Source organism: Rhinatrema bivittatum, chromosome 1 (assembly GCF_901001135.1).
Source record: "Rhinatrema bivittatum chromosome 1, aRhiBiv1.1, whole genome shotgun sequence".
Lineage (NCBI taxonomy): Eukaryota > Metazoa > Chordata > Amphibia > Gymnophiona > Rhinatrematidae > Rhinatrema > Rhinatrema bivittatum.
Genome location: NC_042615.1, coordinates 463510718 through 463535796, shown reverse-complemented (window position 1 = coordinate 463535796; position 25079 = coordinate 463510718). Strand labels below are relative to the sequence as shown.

Below are 25079 nucleotides of genomic sequence, written 5' to 3'. Positions count from 1 at the left end.
TTTTTTCACACAGTCCTGTACAAGGTAGATAATAGAATAAAACAAGACAGTATCATGCATAAAATAATATAACATCAACAGAAATATTAATACAGATTAAAAGGAAATACAGATCTGAACAAACATTTAAATAAAACCAAACCCCCATCATATAGCCCAAACAGACAAACATTCTAATACTCTGTGGTCCATCGGTTTTGGATGTTAATGATTAAAAAATGGTCCAGATGGAACATAATCCAAACATTTTCATTTTTACAAATTTGAATTGGATTTTGTCATATGCCAGATCACACTGGGTATAACATGGGCAGCCATAACCAACCTGACCTCACTTCCAGCCCCTTAACAAAAAACAATAACATATAATATCAAATCAACAAACATCAAGACACATTTAATTGAGTGGAATAATAAATGTCATAACTATGTTACATGAGTTAAGAGAATCTAACCTGAGCTCTTCCTTTGGATTCCTTGCCCTCCTTGTGGAGGGCAGGAGGATCCAAGCAGGGCAGTCTGAGGGCATATATGCTCCTGAATCACTAGGTAAGCAAGGTCTTTATTGGTTGCCACCATGCAGTCTACCATATGCAAAGCAAAGCAGCCGTAGGCCATGACTACACGGAAGGTCAACAGAGGTGCTGTTTCACTGGAACTGAGCAGGTTTCGGCAGGAGCATGACTGTCTCCTTTCTTGAGAAAATACTATGCTTTTTTCCACTACCTGAGAAACTGTTACTTCTCTGTAGTCCTTGACTTTAGAACCTTAAAACAGGGGGAGATTTAATTAGAGAACTAGATGCCTGTGTGGAAGTTCTCTGAAGCTCTGTTGTCATTAGCATCTTAACCTTTAAAACCTGTGCTCATGCAGTGTCTTATTTGGGAAGCCCTAGTTGGAGAACTATACACCTGTGGCACCTTAGAAGCCTATAATCCTGCACTTCTGTGGCATGCTGCTATGTCAGATTTCTTGCAGCTTGGTAGTTCTGACCTGATGGGGGAAAAAGAGGAAAAGCACTATGCATGTGAAACCAGTAATCACAGGAATACCGTTTTCAAACCTTCAATCAAGGTTAGAGTCCTTTATTTCCCAGCATCTCATAAGTCTCAGCGATTGGGGATCTTGGTGGCATTTCCTCATTTCCCCCTGAACTTGATATCTCTCTCAGCTCTGACACTAGGCCCCCACTATCTCTGGGTAGTAAGCGATCTTAAGACCTGGGAGAACAGTATCCCTTACCTGGAATGGTTGTGGATTTAACTGTTCAAGCTGGGCTGTTCTATCGGTGGAGAAAGTCCAGCTTCTGAGATTTTCTGATTGGATATTGTTTCTGGAATGTTGGAAGTCCTCTCCTCTTTTTTTCTTTTGTCAAAATAATTTTTATTAATAACAAAGGAACAGCATCCATGAGTAAACAGGTACATCTATACAATAAAAATACAAACATGGATCGTGCATTAGAGTCAGTAAGCACATTGCACCAGAATTCGTGGTGGCATGTACCCTCATTAATTTGTTTTTTGTTGTGGAAAATAACCTACTCCCACCCCTTCACTACCCACCCCCACTATAGGCCACCACCCCAGTAACCAACAGCTCATCCACACCTACCAGAATCATTCCACAATCAAACCACACACAACCACCATACCTACCCTACTCACCCCCCTCCCTATCCGACTCACCCCCTCCCTACCCCACCTACCCGGAGGACCATGTAGACGTGTAACCATTGTGAATAAGTCCATCCTGTAACTCTTGTGGGAAAAGGTCAAAACAGGCAGTCCAACAAGCAATATAGATTTTATCGTTCTTCCGCTTGCTGTAGAAGGGATGCCATTCTACCAAACCAGGCTGCAATTGTTGGCAACGCTTTCGAGTCTGTCCAATCCGCCAATATAGTTCTGCACTCCAGCAAGACAGCCATTCTCTCAAATTTCGTTTTGAGCTGGTCCCAGGAAGAGCACGAGGTAAAGAGCTGGTCAGGAGCACCCGCCCCATGTTATGTATAACAGTAGTTGTACTTTTAGCAATAATATCCAGGATGGACACCCAAAAGGACTTTAATAACTCACACTCAAAAAGGCGATGAAAGAGCGTGCCCTCCGTCTTGCCACACTTAAGACAGAAAGGTGAGGGAGCGAGCTTCATCTGGAACCGACGAACATCATCGCAATATAAGCCGTGTAGGATTTTGAACTGTAGCTCCCTGATACTTTGTGGACAGCTATTACTACCTTGGAGAAGTCTCTGATCACCAGATTTGATAAAACTATGTTCTAATTTGAGCATTAAATAAGATGTTTTTACTATGAGTGCCTGCCTTTTGTTTTTATAAGACTATTGCTGGTTTTAGTTTTTTGTATTTATGGTTTGTTTCTAAAATATGTCTGATTTTATTTTGTCTGTTATTTAATGTTATGCTTTTTACCTTTGTTGTACATCACTGAGAGCCTTTTAGACTGGGGTGATTAATAAGTCTGTTATATATAAAATTCTCTTTTCAGAGGACACATTTTGAAGTAATGAAAAGGTGATAAAGTTCATTCACAGATGTACCCCTTTGGCAGTACCATGCTGCCTTAACTGCCAAAAATTGCTTAGAGCCTTAAGTACAAAAGGAAGAGAATTCATAGTGGACTACTATAAGTAAAGCTTTTTTTCTTGGTTGCCACCAAATTAATCTTGGTAGGAACCTCCAAAATAACTTGATCAGAAGAACATAGAGCTCTCCTGGTTGGTACTGTATGAGGTATTATTTTAAATATTCTGGAGCAAGGCTATTCAAGACCATATAAACTAAGAGAAGCAACTTAAATTGAACTCTAAAAATAAGTGGGAGCCAAAGCAAGTGTTTCAAGGCTGGAGTAATATGGTCAGACATTTTCAACCCCATTAATAAGTGGGCTGTGGTATTCTATATCCGATTGATGGCTCAGTTGGATTATAGGAGGATTTCAATAAATGAAAATCAGCACATCAATCATTATTGTGTGGGGGTCACCAGTTGTGCTTTTATCCCTGTTTAGTAGTTCAAGACATTTTGAGTGGGAGAGTCCCAGAGTTGACTTTCTTGGGAAGAGTATGGTAAAAAAAAAAAATATTGGTTGGTGGGTTCTGAGCAATTGCTGTTTTGTGCTTTATTCAGATGTATTAACCTGTGTATGTGTTATCTATTTATTTATTTGAGCTTTTTCTATACCGGCATTCTTGATACAATCATATCATGCCAGTTTACAGGTAACGGGGGGGGGGAGGGGGTGCAATAACCTTGAACATTTAACATGTGGAGAGAAGCAAAAAATTACAATAAAACAAGGGTGTTGGAACTGGGGGAAGAAGAAGACAGAGCAAGAGTAACTCAACAGGAAGAGGAACAAATTATTTACATTGTGCTGAAAGGTATCTCAATGGTTGTTGCGGTGAGTCAGTTAGACTCGGGAAAGGCTTGTTTAAATAACCACATCTTAAGCCTTTTTCTAAATGTTAATAAGCATGGTTCCTGTCTGAGATAAGGGATATGGTGGAGTGTTCCTTTAAGAGAGATGAGAAGAGATGATTGGTTGAGGAATATTTATTTATTTTATTTATTTAGACATTTTATATACTGTCATTCCATTTGTAGATCACATCAGTTTACAAAGTGACATTCATAATTATAACTCTACAAACAAACAAACAAACGAAGATTGTGTTACAGAGAGGGTCTTCATAGTCAGGCATTCATATCTGTCCATAGAAACTTTCTAGTACATATTACAATTGATCTAGTACATAGACAAAGATTGAATGAAAAGATAGTTTTAACTTCTTAGTCAGTGAGTTGTTTTGAGAATCTTGCATTCTCATTTGATTTATTCTTCATGAATCTATTATTATTTTTGTCCTCCTTGTTTTTGTGGTTTTGAATATTCTGATGTTTTTAACTTAAATTGTATTTGTTTCTGAATAGCCATGTTTTGAATTCACATTTAAATTTCTTTCCATCTGGTAAAATACATAATGCCTCAGGCATAGAATTCCAGAGTTTTGGACCCGCTATTGAAAACACTTGATCTCTTATATGTGTCAGATGTGTGCACCGTATTGTGGGAATTGATAATAGCCCTTTATTTTGAGATCTTAGGGTTCGCTGAGGATTGTAAGGCTGTAGTGTCACTCCTAGTAAGCTGGCGTTATTGGCAGGAATGATTTTGAATATGTTCGTTAATATTTTATAGTAGATTCTGGATTGTACTGGTAACCGGTGTAGTGATATCAGCGAGGGTGTAATATGATCATACTTCCTAGATCCTAATAATAGTCTTGCTGCAGCATTTTGTAATAGTTGTAATGGTTTTAAGTGACTTGCTGGAAGACCTTGTAGTAAGGAGTTACAGTAGTCAAGGTTTGGGATGATTAGGGTTTGTACTACAGTGGGGAAGTCTGCAAAAGTTAATGGTTTCAACCGATGTAGAATATGCAGCTTGGTGTATCCTGTCTTAATTTACTGATGTGCATTTTCTTTGTGAGGTTCTCATCTAGCTGTGCACCTAAATCCGGTACTTGATTTGATCTGAGAAGGTATAAATTCTAGATCAGTTTGGCAGGGAATGCCCTTTCTGAATATGGAGGGAGCCTGGAGTAGGCAGCCTGAGGGTTGATGGGCCCGGGAAACCTCTCAGTAGGGAGTGAGGCTTTTCAGAGGCTTTTCCCCTCAAGGGAAAGGCCTGAGGTGAAGAAGCTGGAAAGGTGATGCCTCCCCATGAGGAAATGGATACAAACTAGAAGAATGGTAGGGTTCCAAAATGAGGAGTACCCCAAATGATGACTTGCATGCTGCTGGAAGGGTGAAGTCATGAGGACTGAGGAGTGAGTAAAGAGAGAGGTATGGAGTGAGAGGCCCTAGGGAATTAGGGATATGAACCCTATGTAAGAGTTTGGTGTTTAAAAGGAAGAGGAGTCTGAAGTATTCAATTTATGAATCCTTTTGTGACAGGGTGAGATTATACATAGAAAGAAGGATACTTGAACAGTGGGGTGTTTCTGGTACTAGAGTATCAAAGAATATAAGCCATACATTCTGTAGGTAGAGGTGAGAGAATGTGTGTATTTGTGAGTGAGCATGTGCATATATATGAGTGATCATGTGCCATGGGTTTGTATGAGAGAAAACATGTGTATGAAAGTATGTGTGGGTGAGAGAGCATATGTATTTGTGTGTGGGGGGAAGCATGTGTGAAAGCATATATGAGAGCATCTGTGTGTAAAACAGCATGTGAGCATCTGTATGTGTATTGAGAGCATGTGTGCATGAGATTGTGTGTATGAGCGGATGAGAGCATCTTGTATGTATGAGTGTGAGAGAGCATATGTGAGAATATAAATGTGTGTATATTTGTGTATATGAGAGGAGAAAGATTCTACCCCAACCCTGTCCTCAGCACTAATCCTTGGCAATCTCAGGGTGACTGGAAATCAAAAGTTCTCAGGTAAGGAAAGCAAGGACTTTTTTTTAACTTTTAGTTTTATTTATTGGATGTTATTTGATGTGTTTGCTATTTTGAAATATTTTATTGATGTTTGGGAAATGTTTTATCATTTTGTATGAATTTTTACTTATTGGTTCTATTCATCAGCTGTTTTGATATATTTATTCTTTTTATCAGTATATTTTTGCTATTATTCTTGATGTTTTATATTTCTTGATTTTATTGTTTCGAGGAATGGTATTTCTGTTTTTCCATTTTTGCATTGCATATAGTCTGGCTTGTTGCAGTTTCTTCTTCATTTTTTGTCTATGTTGTGCTCAGGGGTGGACTCTTGTCCTGGAGCAGTGGACAACGGCTCCCTGGTAGGGACCAGGAAGCACCTGCCCCCAGGGGCGGAGCACTGGAGGAGACAGAGGTTAGGATGAGCTTCACCACTGGAAGCCCGCGGTCCCCCCTGGTGGAGCCTGTAGGGACCCAGGCCACTTGGACTTAGGTGGGTCTCGCAGGGTCTCCTGGAGAGATGGTAGACAGGCGTGCCCACAGACAGGAGAGGAGCGTGATCGGGTTCGAGGCTGGAGGTCAGATGGAGCAAGGAAGACCAGAACAGCGTAGGCGATGACAAGGCAAGGGACAGAGCCAGAATCAGGAGACGTGGTCAATCAGGCAGGGGTCAGGATCCGAAGGTCAGTTTGAGGAGTGTCAGCCAAAGCAGGAGACAATACCAGGAAGCAGTCAGAGAGTAGTCAACGAAGCAGAGGTCAGGTTCCAGAAGTCAGACGAGGTCACAGGCAGGCCGAGGTCAGAAGGCAGGCAGCAGGCAGAGTAGTCAAGGAGCAAGCCGAGGTCAGAAGGCAGGCAGCAGGCAGAGGGGTCAAGGATCAGGCCGAGGTCAGTACCAGAGAGACAGTCCGAAGGTATTACCTAGGGAGATGACAGATAAACACAGGAACAGTAGGATGCAGGAACAAGGCTGGAACAGTAGGATCCTGGAACAAGACTGGAACGAAACTGGAACAAGGCTTAGCATGCAGTGACAATCTAGCAATAAAGCCGACCCGATTGCCAAGGCAAGGAAATGTAGGCAGGAACTTCCTTAAGCAGTTCCTTCAATCAGGGCGAGCCGCGGAGCTAGGACCCGCCCCTGGTCCTACAAGAGGGCAGGTGGTCTGCGCCCGTGTAGGGGCATGGCCAACGCCACGGAAGGTGCCGGACTGGCCTGGTGCGCAGTGGAAGGCCTGGTGCGCAGTGGAAGGCCTGCCAACTGCCGCCGTGGGATGCCGAGGCCTGGAAGAGCTTGCGGCTGCCGCTAGGGAGGTCGACCCGGGACCTGCAGAAGAGCCAGAGAGATGAGCAGGCTCATGCACGGGCCTGACGTGAATGGGGGGCGCAACAGTTTACATGTCTGTTTATACTTTGTGGTCTCTTTATTCTGTATTTGGTAAGGTTATGTCTGTGTTATGCATATGTGACCAAGGTGCGCTATTCTGCTAGTTTGTAGTTTCTTTGTAGGGATCTATAGCAGGCTGGCTTGTACTGTTTTCCTAATAGGTGTATTGGTGTTTGGGGTCTGGTATAATATTGACAGTGTTGCCTTATCATAGTTAAGTTTTTTACTGTTTGAATGCTGGCAGTTCTCTTTTAGTACGGGAGGTTTACTACAGTATATTGCAATTGCTCACTCTGGACTTTGAGGGTAAAGCCCACACCCAACATGCATTACAATAAGTCTAATACCATATGCAGTCCAAGTGTGTGTTTTGCTTTTTTGCAGGATTGTAATATTTTAGCTTCAGAAATCTATACTTTCAATGTCCTTTTTCTTGTAAAATTATTATATATATGGAATTTCTGTGTGGTGAGAGAAGTGCACAGGCACAAAGTTTGCCTCTGGTGGCTATTGGCCTTGCACTAGCCTGGAAGAGTATATGCCACACAAAGACTCCCACCATTCACCCATCTCCCACTTTTCCTGGGGAAAAAGCTGGAGAAAAGGAGGGAGGCAGATTTTAGGGCTCCTGGGAGCGTGGCAGGGTTGCCAGCTTCCTAAAAAATATTATCACTGAAATCCTGTCACTCCTGTGGAAACTCTGTCCCCTGTTTTCCACCTTCTGCAGCATTTGAATTCACTGAAAGGGCCAGATTACAAAGGCACCCCCCTCCCACACACACGCTTGCCCCCCCCCCTTGATGACATAACCTGTGCCGTGCCTTGGGGAGGGGGGAAGCACCATCTCATCCCTTGTGTCAGGCGGCAGATTACCTTGAGCTGCCCCTGTCTGAACGGTTAAACTGTGTGTGTGGTCCAAGACTGAAAAGAAAAAACACACACGGGTTTAATTGGCATTGGGGAGAGTGACGCAGAGAGCATGCTTCTATTTATGCAAAAGTCTGCTAACTCTTCTGGACCAATGGGGATCCTGCCTGCAGTGCATCACCGATAGACCGTGCACCTCCTGGCTTTGACTTCTGGAATTACGGATCAGTTAGGGGGAGTTTGCCAAGCCACATTCTGAGCTAAGCAGGCTTTTGGGGAATTGCCAAAACTATTGAATGCTGAGAGAAAGGGAGAAGACATTTGGAGAAGCTGAAGTCAGCCGTTTTGAAATGCAGGAGGGAACTACAAGGGACCAGCTGGCTGCATGACAGAAAACACTGCTGGTTTACTTCCAGAGATGGTTTTCTCTGCTGAAATCTTCTGAGGGAAACAGGCAAAGGAAAGGTCAAAAAAGAATCTGAATGGTACCTTGGTGGGCGGTGAGTCTAAAGACAGTTAATTTGTACTGCAAATCCTGTACCAAAGATTCTTTTATGCGAAATAAGAATGAATAGAGAATATCAGAACTGACTCAGTCCTGTTTGGTAATTTAAGGAGTGAATAAACTACTCAATAATTATCTGGAATCTTCAACTGCTTGCTTATAAGGGTGTGCATGCTGCATCTATGAAACATATAACAAAGGAGTGGAAACTATAATAAATCACATAACTGCAACAATCGCAAAATACACTTTTGCATGTATGCTGTCATGCTCAAGACATCAGTTATGGTATCATAAAACCATGCCAAAAGGGCACACGTGAGACCCAAGTATAGATGGCACATAAATTACAATCATCTACCCACATAAAAATGGAAAACAATTCCTGAGTTTATGATTTCTATCACTTTTGTGTGTTTTCAGTTCCCAATATATGCAAAGAAACAAAGTTTCAAAAAAATTATATATTCAGTATATAAATATATCTGAAAGTGTCTGTAATTTCTAGAGATGTGAATCGGAACTGGAATCGGTTCGGATTCCGGTTCCGATTCACATGTGTTTTTTTTTTCATCGGGGCTGATCACAGTTTTGTTTATCGGCTGCGCCCAAGCCGATAAACAAAAAACCCACCCTGACCCTTTAAAACTAATACCTTAGCTTCCCCCACCCTCCCGACCCCCAAAAAACCTTTTTACAGGTACCTGGTGGTCCAGTGGGGGTCCCTGGAGCGATCTCCCGCTCCCGGGCCGTCGGCTGCCACTAATCAAAATGGCGCCAATGGCCCCTTGCCCTTACCATGTGACAGGGTATCCGTGCCATTGGCCGGACCCTGCCACATGGTAGGAGCCCTGGATGGCTGGCGCCATCTTGTGCTCCTACCATGTGACAAGGGCTGACCAATGGCACCGGTAGCCCCTGTGACATAGTAAGGGCAAAGGCTATTGGTGCCAATTTGATTACTGGCAGCCGATGGCCCGAGTGCAGGAGATCACTCCTGGACCCCCGCTGGACCACCAGGGGCTTTTGGCAAGTCTTGGGGGACCCTCCTGACTCCCACAAGACTTGCCAAAAGTTCAGCGGGGGTCCAGGATCAATATCGTGGGGTTTTCCTATCGTTTTGGGGGAGCCCCCGATTTCTGATTTTGAAAATATCGTCCGAAGCCCGATTCACATCCCTAGTAATTTCCAACTTCCCATGTATCTGTGACATGATGTGTAAAATCGAGGACTGTGCTTCAATGGGACCTTTATCTCATGAGAGAGAACTTTGAAAGGAGCTTAGTTTTGTTTCCTCTGTCTTCTCTGGTTAAAATGATGGCCGAGCTGGGGAATAAACTCATGCATTGATGCTTAATTATGTGCTACCTGTGATATTGTTCAGTGGTATTCATTATTATGAAGGCATCAAGTTGTTGAAATTCCTAATCATTATATGTGTATCCTTTATGCATCAGACGTGCTTCTTTGCAAGTTTTACTTTCATTTGTTATAAGCAAAAATTGTGCAAGAAAACCTTTCTGTTCTGTGGCCAGTGTAGTCTGAAGTATCCAGATGCCCTGAAAATTCCTGAGGAGACTTAACGGCCTGGTATTTGGGATAGTTGGAGACCCTGTCTCACTCCCCTCTAGGTGAGTGAACCTGCACTGCGATATACTTTTTTCCCCATGACAGTCACTGGGGATCGGGATGTGTATTTCTTCTAGGATACTCCCCCCTCCTTTTCACGCCTAAAAGAGGTTTTGGAGTAGGCTACCCGACAGTTATGGCAGTGAAAGCCAAAACAAATTTATTTAGTTTTCCAACTATGCCTTTATCCTCCCTGAGCGCCCCATTTTACCCACGAGTCCATCTAATGCACCAGCTGACTCTCTTCTGTTTTTGATGCCCTTACCTCACTACAAACTACGAGCTGCTGAGCAACTGTCAGCTTTCTCCCATGATCTAGTCTAGTGTGAGAACTACTGTATCTTCTTTTTAAATGTTAGCACCTGCCACTGGGGTTCATTCCGATTTACATGAAGCTCACCCTGTTAGAATAGGCTCCTCTTCCAAAAAAGATTCCCCAGTTTTTGAAAAATAATTGAGTTTTTGTTTCTGGCAAGTTTCTACTCAAATATTCTCTTGACCTGTCTCATTAACTTGCCAGTGTTTATTCTCATTTCTCTTTTCATCGTTGGGACTGGCTTTCCGTTTTCTAAATGATGTCTTTTCAGCTTTAATAACTTTCACAGCATCATTTAGCCATTTTGGCAGATGTTTGGGTTTATTTTTTTCCAGCCTTTATTAACTTTTGGAATACATTTTAGCTGCACTTCCAAGATATGGTAAATTAAAAAAAAATGTTCATGCCTCATTCATATTTTTAACCTTCACAACTGCTCTTTTGTAGTTTTTGTCTAATTTCCTCATTTTACTACCACCACTATTGAGCATTTTTGTAGTGCTGCTTGTCATATGCAGTGCTGTACAAAACATATGAGAGACAGTCCCTTCTCAGTACAGCTTACAATCTAAAATCTTCCTCTTTTATGTCAAATGCTACTGCAGCAGTTTTATTTCTTATTCTCTCTCAAGTTATAACAAAATTGATTGTCTTATGATCACTATTACCAAGTGATTTCACTGTCATTACCTCTTGCACTCCACAGATAACTAAATATAAAGTTGCTTCTCATTGGTTCCAGGCTCAATGAGGCAGTCATTTAAAGGCATTTAGAAATTTAATCTTCCTAGCATGCCCTGATGAAACATTCATCCAATCAGTTTTGGGTTATTTAAAATCTATCATTATTGTGTTTCCAGTTTTGGTAGCCTGTCCAGTCTCTGCCAGCATTTCACAGTTTATTTCACCATCCTGATCAGATGGGTGATAATATACCCCTGCTGCTATACTCTTTCCCATAATGCATGGAATTTCTATCCATAGATATTCAAGAGTAAATTTCACTTCTTGCAGAAATTTTATCTATCCTTAATATAGGAAGGGTAATTTTCAGAGCTACATCCATGGATAAAAGGGTGCTTAACCCACGAAAATGGGCTTTTACAAAATAGCCTGCCCTATATATGTGTAAAAGGATGCATAAGACCTCTCTTGAATGTACTTTTACCTAAAATGGGGTGATATTCCTGAGGGCGACTTTAGGGAGAGCTTTGTACTTGCATGCATATTTTTTAATTTTCAAAGTATGCACATAGTTTTTCTCTGAAACACTACCTGCACAAATTAGAAGGTGTAAATGTATGCAGATAGCTTTTCTGGAATAATTTTTAGAGAGAAAATCCAAAGGTAAAAAAATGCAGTTTGAAAATTACTCCCCCTACATCATTCCACTCTACCACTAGTTCAGTCTGCTCTGTTGTTTTGATACGTTCCACCAGAATGTTTGAAATATCTGTTATATAGAGCCCTACTGGTACTAAAGGAGCATATTAATTAAGTGGATGGAGAAAAGAAGTTTAATTGGGTTCTAGTTCCCCCATGTGAGAGAATTTGATAGAGTCCTTGAATATATAACCTAAGGCACTATTTTGTTGGTAAGGATTTTGAGTTGCAAAACAACAAGAGTGGTACACAAAAAACAAAAAGATGATAAAAGGATAATTAAGTAACTATTAAAAAGTTAAATATTGCAAATTTTAATATCAATTAAAATCATAAATACAATAAAAATCCAAAAAGTAAAATTAATACTGTGATGGATCCAAGACAGACATGGCCATGTTTCATCAAAGTTTCTGCATCAAAGGTGGTTATATAAAATGATCATCCTTTGTTCCTATCAAGAAACCATAAATATCATTAAACTAGTAAAATTATAATAAACAACAAATAAATATTACTAAAATCATAAATAAAATACAATAAATAATAAACCATTAGTACTACATAATAGAAAATTATAAAAATCTAAAAATTTATATATGATGATAAAACATAACAGAAATGAATGAGGAAAAATATCATGTAACATAAAATAGCAGGAAAACAAATAACTTAAACCCAAACCGTATATGAAGTGAAGCATACCTCCTAGCCAAGAGGAGAAGAGGCTGACCACTGGACCATAAATAAGATGTTAGATCATACTCAAACACTAAAATACACTAAAATATATAAAAATATTTTGAGTATAAAATAATTAAAACAAAATATCATACCACCTCTTTGGAAAAACACCAAGGCCTCCACAGAGGGTATTAGAGTTTAAAAAAAAAAGAATATTTTTTAATAAAAGATAATAAAATACAAATATAATTAATAAAAATATAAACATTCAAATAAAAAAAAAATCAAGAACAAGGGAGAAGGGGAAAGGGGAATAGGAAAGGAAGGTGGGAAGGAGAGCAGAGAGAAAAATGGAGGGGAAGAGAAAAGGGTCAGAGGAATGGAGAAAAGGGAGCACATATTTTACCTATTTTAGAAATGTGCATATATTCTAGATGTGTAAAAATATAACATGTATGCTTAATAATGCAGGTATTTTATAAAGTATGTGCATATACCATTTTGAAATTTCTTGTGCATGTCCTTCAAATTGTCAGTTTGCCGATATATCCACCAGTTCACTCAGTTCATCTCCAGTTCACTTAGACCTTCCAGCATTTCACCCTGAACCCCCAACAGTTTACTCAAACCTCCCATCCAAGATTGCAGCTGACTAGTCCAATTTCACTTGCACCAGTCAATTAGCAGGTGAAAAGTGTACAAATAAGTGTAGTAATATATACTAGAATGTCTTACAAAACAGCAGCTATCATGCATTTTTCTGAATCCTGGCCTGGAACATCCCTAGCCCACTCCTTTATTCCACTGGTGAAATGTACGTGTTATGTTTGAACTTGGTTTGTGGACCCTTGGGTCGTGGAGAGAGTGGACTCCACACATAGGAAGGAGCCCTGTGGGGACTTTCCACGACTTTCCACGACAGGCGGAGTCTCAGCAGTGATAGACACAGGAATCAGAGAATATTTATTATACAGCAAAGAGAAACCTGAGGAGCAGGTTTGCAAACTCAGTCCTGGAGTAGGAAGACCTGGGCTGGATTCTCCAGTGGTGGTCCACAGAGCAGGGTAACCCGGCGAATACTTGCTTCCTGGTAGACCTTGTGTGAGGTAGCTCCAGTAGTTGTCTGCAGCACGGGGTAGGCCGGAGATAGATGTTGGCAACTTGGCAGAAGACACTGTGGATCCGGTAGTGGTCCGCAGAGCAGGGTAACCCGAAGATCCTCACAGCAAGATGGAAGCAGTAATGTAGAGGAGGTCTTGTACTCACTCTGTGATGTAGCAGTAGAGAATTCATTGTAGCAGCAGCGGAGACCCTAAGCAGGAACAGTGAAGGGTCGTCCGAGGAAGCAGCGAGAGGAACTCACTTAGCTGGAGAAGGTGAGACAGGCAGATAAGGCTCTCCGAGGAGCGGATAGCCCTGAGTGCAGCAAGGCCCCCGAGGAGCGGGTACCTGAGTCACTCAGTATGGAACGCAGGAACAGTGAGGTGAAGCGTCTCAGAGGAAAGGAATTGAGCAAGATGGAATCCTTGCTAACTCATAGGTAGAAAAGTCTGGTAGGCTTAAATACACATAGACAGTGATGTCATGCGGAGGGGACGCCCTCAAGGTTCCCGCCATGACGTGCCTAAGAAGGAGGCAGGCGCACGCGTGTCCTAGGTCACACCGGATTCAAGATGGCGACTGGGAATGCCAGGGAGGTTGGCAGGCAGAGGCAGCCATCTTAGCCAGAATCGGAGCTACTGGACAAATTGAGGTGAGCAGCAAAGGTCACAGCCGTCTGTGACGATGGGCGCAAAAGTACACATAAAATGGAAAATACGTGCATACTGTCAACGTTTATAAAATAGCATATCTGCGAATACATGCTACTTATATGCGTATATGCTATTTTTAAGTGTGAAAAACCTTTGAAAATGTACTCCATTGTGATATTTGATATTTCTTTATTTAAAACCTTTGTATTTTGCCGATCCACAGCTTTCGGCGGTTTACATAATTACATCCATAGATAAAAGGTTGGATACAGCAAATATATGAATAAATACATAACTGCACTTACAACATGAAACAACATATCAATGACATACAAAATCAGAGAAGAGCAAATATCTGTTAATCCCACCCTGTTGCGAGCATACCTGCTGTCTAGTTGCCTAGGTCCCAAAGGCATATAAGAACAGATACATTTTTAGCTGCTTTCGAAAGCGGCAAAGGTCTGCCCTCATCTCATCCACTGGTTCATTCCAAATTAGTAGGGCGGCTGTGCTGAACATTCATTTCCTGGATGAGTGAGGATGGGAAAGGAGAGGGTGAATGCATCTGCAAGCCAGGAAAGGTCTGGCAGCAAGCAAAAACGTTTTAGATAATTATGTGGCAATACTGGAGTGGGGGCACTCACTATGTGAGCATATGAGCAGCAACAGCAGCACAATGACAGAATGTGTGTTTCAGAGAAGAGAGTGTGGGTGTATTTCTGCCTAACACAGAAAGACACCCATACACTCACTTTCTCTATGACACACTCATACACACTGAGAGCAAGAGTGTGAGTATCTTTGGGTCTGAAAGACTATGTGTGTGTCTGACACTGGCAGGCAGTGTGGTTGTCACATTACTTAGCAATGGGTTCAAGAGCTGATTAGTAGGCAAAAGACTTTAATACCAGACCAGGAATCTAAGATATAATTATGAGAGATGTAACCAGATTTGCGGGCAGATGGCAACCAATTGCATGGATGGAAGAGGGCACACAGCTTAGTTTGCTCACCTCTGGTCTAGGGTGTGTTTTACTACTTAGTTATTTAGGACAAATGTGACATTTATGTTGGAGATTTCTTGGCTCAATTCTGCCAGGCTCCAGGTCACATGATATACCTATGAAGGGTCAATATGGCGTGCTTTTGGGAACTGTTGAAACATGTGCTGCAGGGAAAGTGCACAAGGGAGTCAGACAGATACCTTGTGGGCTGGTTTTGAGAAAAGTTCCCCGGGCTGATATTTTCCTGCAATCTGCCCCTGCTCCAGAACAGGCAACAGCACTGCAGACTTCTCCTTGGGCACCCTCCACCACTGGGACATATCTCTTTTTCTTGTGGGGGTGACGCAGCTTCTGCCTTCAACCATGCAGCACTGTTGCTGCTTCTGTTCCTTCAAGTGGCATGACCCAGCCAATACTTCTCTGCCTCCTGAGTCCTATTTTCTTCAGGCCACATGGGCCCAATCCGTGCTGTTGCTTCCAGACCTGCAAGGCCATCTACTTTTTCAGGCCACTTGGCATCAATGCTGATCTGCCTTCTATCTTCCACCACACAGGTTCATTCATTGCTTTTTCTTCTGTTGTATGGGCCGGCCCTTGGCGCTCCTACTTCTGCTCCTTTGGCCTGTGCCAGCCTGGCCTTCTCCTTTGGAGTTAGAGCAGTGGAAATCCAGCCAACAGAGCTAGAAGGAGCAGAAGCAGTAGGGTACGATTCTGATCAGGGTTGGAGGAAGGCCCTAGGCAGCCGTCCCTAAACCTGTGGCAATCTAGGTAACCACCTTGTCTGCCTAGTACTTCCATCGGCCCTGAAGCTGAGTTACAAGGGTGGGTCTTACATTCGAGCCAGTGAGCCTCTGCCTGGGCATAACCCCGCCCACAATACCTGAAAACTAGCGGCATTTCTGCTTCCCAGCTTTCCACCATAAGCATAGCTCATTCTGGCGGGGCTTCAGCCTGCCATTCCCAGCGCCAGTGGCTGAAGACCCCGCAGGTCCTTACATCATTTCATGGTAATCCTATGTGTGAACATGGCGTACAAATGTAAGTTTACCTGTTTCACATGCAGAAGTCAATTTTAAAAATTGCCCCTAAGTTGGGGGGAAAAAAAAATCCCTCTTTTTTTACCTAATACATAAACAACTGGTTTTCATTTTTTACTTCATGCCCACACTCTAGGGTGATGTTGGAGATTGGGATATGCTCAGGGTCATCCTTCTGCTCCTTTTTCAGAGGTACATGATGTTCCTTGAAGAGATATGTTGAAAATTGGTTAACGGGTAAAGGAGATCATTAAATGAAAGAAATGATGCATTTCCTGACTGAGAGCTGGGGCAAGGTTTACAAGCCACGAAAGCCTCAGTTGCAGAGGTGCACAGCAGCTGTGCTGCCCTGTATAGACTTGATCCAATTTATTATTTTTTTCATGAACACCTGGTTATCTCTGTGCATTGTTTTGCAGACCTCTGAATTTCACAGATTGGAACCTTTAATACCTCCTCATTGCATGGAAAATGTACTATTCCCTAAAATAAAAGTGTCAGTATGTGACGAGTTAATTGATTTAATATATGCTAATGAATCTCACTTACTAGCAAACCTCATGCTTAGAGCTGTTCTTGAATCTTACAGATTAAAATAAAATCCGCAAGGGCATCCCAAGTCTCTCCCTTCAGGTGACAGCTTCTACAACACGGCCTAATGCAGATGTTTTCTCTTCTCCTCCACTTCCTTTAGACTTTGAAAGCATGTTAGATTGCTCTAGCATTGCTTGTGGGCTGTGATCTCTATGGTGATTTCTGTCCAGAGCTGATAGTTGTATGAATGTGCAATGTGTCACAATGCTGTTGGCAATAGGACAGTTTGATAAATGGCTGCCGCACTAAAAACTGTTTCTTGATGTGCCGATTATAAATCATAATCATGCCTTCATTTTGTTCAAAACGCTCAGTCCCAGGAGAGTCTTGTACAAATTAGCAATGATACAAGTAAATGCTAATATGTTTACTTTTGCTGCATATGGAAGCTGAGCTCAATTCATTGCCACTTGGAGGCTTGGTTTAAAATAATGCAGACAGTCCCAGACAGATTCTTGGGAAATGCAGAGTTTCATTTCAGGATTAAAGGGCTGCATAGAAACTGGGATTTCCATGACTTGCAAGGACTGTTCAGCTCGCAGGAAAGCAGTACACTATCTCATTCATTTCTGTCTCCCCATCCTCATTATGATCATGCATCCTGGACACCCATGGTTATGTCCCGCCCCCATCCATCCTGGCTGGACATTGCAATATTCCACACGCAAGGAAAATAACACATTATTTATTATTATTATTATTTTTATTTTTTTATATACCGACATTCGATCTGGGATATCACATCGGTTTACATTCAGGTACTGTAGGTATTTCCCTATCCCCAGAGGGCTTACAATCCAAGTTTGTACCTGAGCTAATGGAGGGTAAAGTGACTTGCCCAAGGTCACAAGGAGTGACAGCGGGACTCGAACCCTGGGATGCAAATGGCTGCAGCTATTTATTAGAACACCCTAACAGGGGAGCCTAATTTAGGTGCTGAGTTCTGCTACCACTGGTGGTGGCAGGTGCTGATATCTCTGATTCCATCTACCCAAGCGGATCTGAGGGGGTGTCACACATCCACCCAAGTGGAACTGAGGGGGTCTCACACATCCACCCAAGCAGAACTTAGGAGGTCTCACTCCCTGCAAGCCCCCAGATCTGGTGTTCATGGTGGAGGGGTCCCGGGCAAGCCACCACACAGCAGGCCCCATCGGAACCTCTCTCAAATGTGCCTGGCCATCAATCCATCAAGGCCCAATCCCTGGGCCTGACAGTCATCCGTGGCCAACTGCCAAGTGGTGTCCCCAAGGCCTCTCCCTTCCCGGTACCTCCCTGCTTCTTTTTATTGCCTCTAGTGTTGCAATAGCCTTTTCTGGACTCGGTTGCCACTGGCACAGGGATCCCGTCATGTGTGGACCAGCAGGTACCCTTCTGTCCATGCATTACGGGTTCCCCCCATACCAAATGGCTATAGCTCCTGCATCAAATCAATTAATAACCTCTGCATAGCCTGCAGAAACGAATCACCTCAATTTGACAAATGCACCCTGCCTGGAGCATACAATTTTGCACAACAAATGGACCCCCCCCCCAATTCGTGCCTGAAGTTATAGCCACCCATGCATTGAATGGCCTCTGCTACCTGCTGATTGAACTTAGCACGGTATCTGCCCCGCATTGTTTGCCAGGGCATAATTTTGGACCAGCAGATTCTAGAGGATGGCCACAATGAGGCAATGCAGCTCAGATCATCCCTGAAACCTGTTCCACTGAGCGAGGCCAGCACCATTTCCCAAATCATTGCCACCAGGTGTATGATGAGACCGAGCGGAACTGGGGGGTCTCACTTTCTGCGAGCCCCTGGATAGACGTCATGACTGCCATCTCTAGATGGATTCCAGGCCAGCCTCCACACAGCAGGCCCCACTGGAGCCCCTCTCAAATGTGCCTTGCTGTCGATCCATCAAGGCTCGATACCCCCAGGCCTGACATTCTTCAACCTTGGCCAAACACCGAATGTTGGCCCCAAGGTGGTAGACACCGACCTGGCACAAACAAAGAGGAACCATCATCATGCCTAAAATATGATGCAACAGCTCCGGACCAACATCGGTCCTTCTGCTGTATGACAACCTGGTGGGAGAATGGCAGTGGCACCACTAGAAGCAGCTCCTATGCGGAAAGAGTGAGTGCCAAAACACTCACTCTGAGGTCTGGCTTTCGCCAAAGTTTCTTGAAGACTGACTAAAACTGGCATCTACTTGATGGAGATTCATCCCAGTGAAGCAAGAACATGCCACCCCATTTTGGGTGTAAGGTCAAACATGGAGTCACAGACATAGCAGGACATTTTACCAGATCTTTAACTATTGTCAAATTGATGACCAGACTCTGTGCCCCTTGACTAGTCTTGGCCTGTCTCGATCTTAAGCACAGCATGCTGTTCGAGATGCTGATGTCCACCCACAGCAAGCCCCTCAGCTGTGATGCATTCCGTGGTGGCGCTGTGCAAAGGCGACCTGGAAGAGCGTAGTCTCGAACTCGTCCACTATTACCATGGGTGTGATGTGCCAAAGCGGTAACAAGAGGTCACGGGTCTGTCGTGCCGAGGTAAGGACTTCCTGGCCCATCCCAGCATCACCCTTTTTACAGCAAGCTCCTGTTCTGCATGGCCCGATTCTAGCTTCAAGAAGACTGCTAGAGTGGCTAGGTGAGCATAAACTATGTTCCTGGGCAGTCCCTGCTTTTTGGCATGTACCATGTAGTGACTCAAGAGATCCTCTGGAACCCAGTGACCAGTCCAGCTGTTCGCTAAGGGAAATGCCCTCCTTTGTTGTAGTTGCGAATGTAAGCATTCCATGTGGATGGAGAGAGTGCCCTTTGCACCCTCTTGCATGCCGCCTGGTTATGAAGGACCATAGCTGTTTTGGAACTTCTCTGCTGATCAGCTCCACTTGTAGCACCAGCTTCCTGAACAGGGACCACTTGCAGCGAGAGAGAGAATCCGCTATTCCATGAAAATTTCAGAAACATGCTTCGCTTGTGACACAATGCTTATGCACAAGTGGCATAACACATTCCAGGAACTTGCTTTGCTTGCAACTCGACACTCATGCACAAGTAGCATGATACAAACTCCCTCAGCAACTTAGACAACAGTTTCACTAACTTGTCGCCTGGGAGTCTGGATTCCATTCACATGGAATCACTCTCGATCTCTAGGAAGGTAAGGACTGTTACCGGGTCGTGAGACTTGTCCTCTGCCTAAAGGGCGCACCTAGCTTATTCATGTGTACCTCCTCCTCCTAAGAACAAGAAATCATTTAGATAGTGAACTAGCGACGTGAGCCAAGATGCCTCTTCAGTTGCCCAATGTAGGAAGTAGGCACATGAAATCGAGTATCCTATTGCCAGACATTTGTCGTAATAGAAGGCCCCCTCAAAATGGAAACTGGGCATTGGAAGACTGCTTGGGTGCACTGGTAGTAGCCAAAACACAGACTCTACGTCCTCTTTCACCATAAGGATGCCCTGTCCACAGATCTTAACAGATCCAATGCAGTATCAAAGGATGCATTCTGTACTGGATAGTATTCGGGGGCATATGGTCATTAACTGATGCCCCCCACAGGGTGAGATAGGTTATGTATAAGCCTGTATTTTCAGACTCTTTTCATTCTCTTTTTTTTTTTTTTGTTAGTAATCAAAGTGACCAGCAGGAAAAGTGCCTTTATGTTTGGGAAATGGACAGGCTCATGAGCAAAGATGTGCACCAGCTGATGTGTGAGGTCACGTGCCGAGGCATGTGGGATTGTGATATACATCTGACAGAGCATTTCACACAGCTGAGGCACCATTAGAGCAAAGTCATCCAGCAGTATCTTCACCGACTTCTCAAAGATGGCACACAAAGACCACCACTTGTGCGTCATTCAGCCACTTGCCCAGTGCCTTTGGACGAGCTGAAAGACTTGCTGCATGACCATCGCCACTGGGTTTGGTCCCTGGAAGATTCTTCTTCAACTCATTGCTCTCGTAGTCATCATTATGGTAACTGATGTCCAGAGTAGTGAAGAGGTTGGAAAGCAGTCCCAAGATGTGAATGGTGGCCAGTTTGTTGGAGAGATTGGGTATTTCATCTGCTAGTTTCTCTGGCTGATGGATGTGCAGTGTGATAAGTGAGTGCAGGTTTTTGAGAATCTCTTCCACTTGCAGTGCGGAGAGCAGAAGTCCCTATGCCTGCATCAGCCACATGCACTGACTCATCTGTGATCTGCTTCACTGACACATCTTGAGATACAGCTATGATGTTAGCGGCAGGGAAGGCAAGTCACACTTGTATTCTTGGCAGATTTTCTTCAGGGTGGAAATGCTAGACATGGATAAATCGGGGTGTCCCAAGGCATGCAGCACCAGTGGCAGGACATTGCTAATCATGACAGGGTGACCCACCAGTCACTCTGCCAGCACCTCTATGGTGAACATATCAGCAAGTTGCATGTTATTAATGCTGATTATTGGGATGAGACCAATTAGTCCAGGAACCACATCTGAATAATTCACATCAATGGTCTCAGCAATACACCTAAAGCCATAGAGCAGAGCTGTACAGGTTGCTGAGTAACTTCACTTTCAACATCTCATACACATAACCTCAGTGTATAGGAGATATCAACCCTGTATATAGGAACTGCTCTTTTTGATCTGAGGACCAAGATTCATACTCCTTGTTGAGTGGGAACTGGGCTTTATGGAGCCAGCATATCCACCATCTCAGCTTCAAAGGCAGGATATCATCCTGTAGTATATATCAAAATGCCAGTGACATCTCCATATGCCCCGCTGTACACTGCCTGGCGAGCTGATCCTGAAACCCCAGCATCTGAGGGATAAGCTTCAAGAGAGTGTTCACATAATCTGGGAATCAGGCTGCGAGATGGCATTCACGATGGCCTCCACAGTTGGGTCAAACAGTTCTGCATCCTACAGTGAGGAGAATGCTGCTTACATCAGAATCTCACAGTCCAAGAGTGGGATCTCCAGCTGCACCCAGCTGTCCTTTCCTGTACTGGGGGAGGCTGCTGGTCTGGAACTCCTCAGGCAGCATCGTTAGAAGTTCCAAAAGTGCCAGGCACAGATCTTGCCCATCCACATTCAAATCCTCCACTTGAAATATGTATACCATGTCTGCCACAGCACACGGCCATGCCTTGGGCATCATACAGAGTGTCCAAGAAGCTAACGCAACACAAAGGCGCATGAGCACAATCTTGGAGCCACTGGCAAAGCGTATAATCTACCTGAAGAGCTGGGGCTTGAGGCTCTTGCACTGATTCACAGGGATGTTGTTCCAGTAGCGGGAAATATTGATATATAGGGCACTGGCACCAAAATACTGGATCTCTGGTACTTTGGCTGGGTTGAGAAGAAGCAAGCTGAAGTTTAAAAAAGGATTCGATAGGTTCTTGGAGGAGAAGTCCATTACCTGCTATTAATTAAGTTGACTTAGAGAATAGCCACTGCTATTACTAGCAACAGTAGCATGGGATAGACTTAGTTTTTGAGTACTTGCCAGGTTCTTATGGCTTGGATTGGCCACTGTTGGAAACAGGATGCTGGGCTTGATGACCCTTGGTCTGACCCAGTATGGCATGTTCTTATGAAGTTCCAGGCCTGTGGTGAGACCTGGGCTGCATTAACCATTTTTGGGCCAGGTTCTTGTTCTCAATGTTTGGATTATAGTACAATTGATGGGAGGGGGGCCTGTGCAGCAGCTACGAGCAGGTCTGCAATGATAGTATTTCAGGGCCACAACTGCACTGTAGCACATGAGCAGCAGAGCACACAATGGGCAGGGGTTGACTGTACCAAAAGTGCCATCCTGCAGGGAACTGCATGCCGCTGCTCAATCATGGAGCCCGTGCAGGAGGGCTGGCACCCTGGATACTGCAGCTTCTGTCAGCAAAGAACCCCAACTCGCTTTCTCCACGTTCTGAGCCCAGCCACATTCCCTGGTGGGGAGAGGCTGCAACTATTATCGCCGCCCCTGTCTCCTGGTGTCTCATCCTACCTACGCCGCCGCTCGCAGAGAGGCAACCTGGAGGGGGCCCGAGAGGCTGTCGGTATTGCCGCCCCTATCTCCCGACGCCTTATCCTTCTGCCTCTGCCGCTCGTGGAGAGATAGCCCGGTGGGAACCCTAGAGGCTGCCCTGATATACTTGCACCACCCTGCCTGTGCCCCGTATGGACTGGTTCCAGCTGCCAACCCTTTGTTGCTTTTTAAAACAGAGAGAGTGGCTCTCTGTGGAGGAGCAGTACTGGCGAGAGGCCCTTGTTAAGAAATTGGCAGCTCGTTACTTCTTCTTTCTCTCACTCACACACACATGAAAATAAACTGTGTGACAAGAAAATTTGCACTTGGAGCTTCCAACCTTAAACAGTTGCTGGGAAACCACTAGATTTGGGATAGAAAACAATAACCTAGTAAAGAACCATCATTCATCAGCTTGTAAAATCAAAGCACTGTAATTCTTGGGCCACCCTAGGGCTCTCTAAGGCATCTTCTTGCAAATATCTCTCAAGAGGATATTCTCCATGTCACCCCAAATCTCATATTCCATGATCTCAGGAAATGGTCCTCAAATAAGCACACATTGGGGCCGATGCACTAAAAGTTAACTTGCATGCTAAAGCCACTTAGGGGGTAATTTTTTAACTGCCCGCATTGGTATAAAATCTGTAGGCATTTTTGCAAGCTCAAATTTTACGCCAGTATTAAAAGGGAAAAGACACATGTACTTTTCCTTTGAAAATTATCCCATCAATCTACCTGCATATATTTACACTTCCTAATATGCCTGCACAGATTTTTTTCAGGAAAAATTACATGCATAATTTTGAAAATGCAAAACTATGCACGTAAACACAAACCCTTTCCTAACCCAAGCTCCGGAATGCTTCTGGTCACTGCGGGTAAATGTACATGTATATAGGTGGACAATTTTGGAAAAGGCTCTTTCCATAGGTAAAGCTCCATTTTACCAGTGGAAATGGTTTTGAAAAATGCCTTCCCCTGTGTGCACAAAAATGTGGAGAAAGATGAGGAAATAGCAGAAATATTCATCAAATACTTCAGTTTGGTGTTTACTAAAGAAGACTCTGGAGATGGACTGTTGCTGGTTGGACAAAATCATGGATGGCAGTGGGATAGATGCAACTCCATTTACAGAAGAAAATGTATGGGAAGAGCTAGGAAAGCTGAACATGGACAAGGCCATGGGGCAGATGAGGTTCATCCCAGGATAACTGAGGGAGTTCAGAGATGTGCTGGCGGGTCCATTGATAGACCTTGTTCAATGAATCCCTGGAATCGGGAGAGGTGCCGCAGGACTGAGGAAGAGCGGTGGTGATCCTGCTTCACAAGATTGGTAGCAGAGAGGAGGCTGGAAATCACAGACCTGTTAGCCTCACCTCTGCTGAAGGAAAGGAGAATGAATTGTCTACAATCCAATGAATTGCTGGATGTGAGGCAGCGTGGATTCACCAGGGGAAGGTCCTGGCAGACAAATCTGATTGATTTTTTTTTTGATTGGGTGACTAGAGATTAGATCAAAGAAGAGTGCTCAATGTGATTTTCTTGAATGTCACCAAAGCTTTTGATATGGCCCTGCAAAAGAGGCTCATAAATAAAATGAGAAGCTTGGGGGCCGGTGCCAAGGTGATGAAGTGGATTATAAAGTGGTTGACTGACAGGAGATAGCGTGTTATGGTAAATGGAACCTATTCTGAATGAAAATGGTGTTAAGTGGAGTGCCACAGGGATCTGTTTTTCTTACCTTAGGGTTTTGTTCCCCCATACTTGATCATGTTAGTTTAAAGTCCTCCTCAGTAGGTTTGCCAGTCTCTGATCAGCAGTTCTTGAAACATCATCTCATTGTCTAAAAAGCCAAAATGCTATTGCAAACACCATCTATGCAGCTATTTATTCATCTCCAGAATACGAGCTTCCCTTCTTGGGCCTTTATTCTTGACTTGGGAGGATGGAGGATAATACCACCTGTGCACCAATCTGCTTTACTCTCTCTCCTGGATCCATTAAATCACTTTTGATATGGTCTAAGTGATACCTAGCAGTATCATTTGTGCCACCATGCATGAGCAGCATCTGATAGTAGTCAGTAACCTACATTTAGCCACTCGGGGAGAATTTTTATTTAGGAAGATCTAGGCACCTAGAGCTTTTGAATATTAGCCTCTAAATGCTCTAGTGTGCAAGTTAAACCAGCATCAGAAAATGTAAGCAAATAGGCACTAAAATTAGCAACTACCTGTATGTAACTGATGGAACTTCATATGCAAATTAGGCTTTAGCAGTTGCATGGGAAATCTTACACTTTCCTCCGTGTACTATTTAGCTTCAATTAACTAAAGCTTAATTTTTAATACCTGTCTTGAATCAGGTGTTAACCTTTTAGTGTGCATGCTATATAAAAAGTTCAGTTA

General features: G+C 43.6%; 1 pseudogene; it reads right to left on the bottom strand.

Annotated features, from left to right (window-relative positions):
- Positions 1-20239: 20239 nt before the first annotated feature.
- LOC115097418 lies at positions 20240-24433 on the bottom strand (annotated as a pseudogene).
- Between the last annotated feature and the right edge of the window lie 646 nt (positions 24434-25079).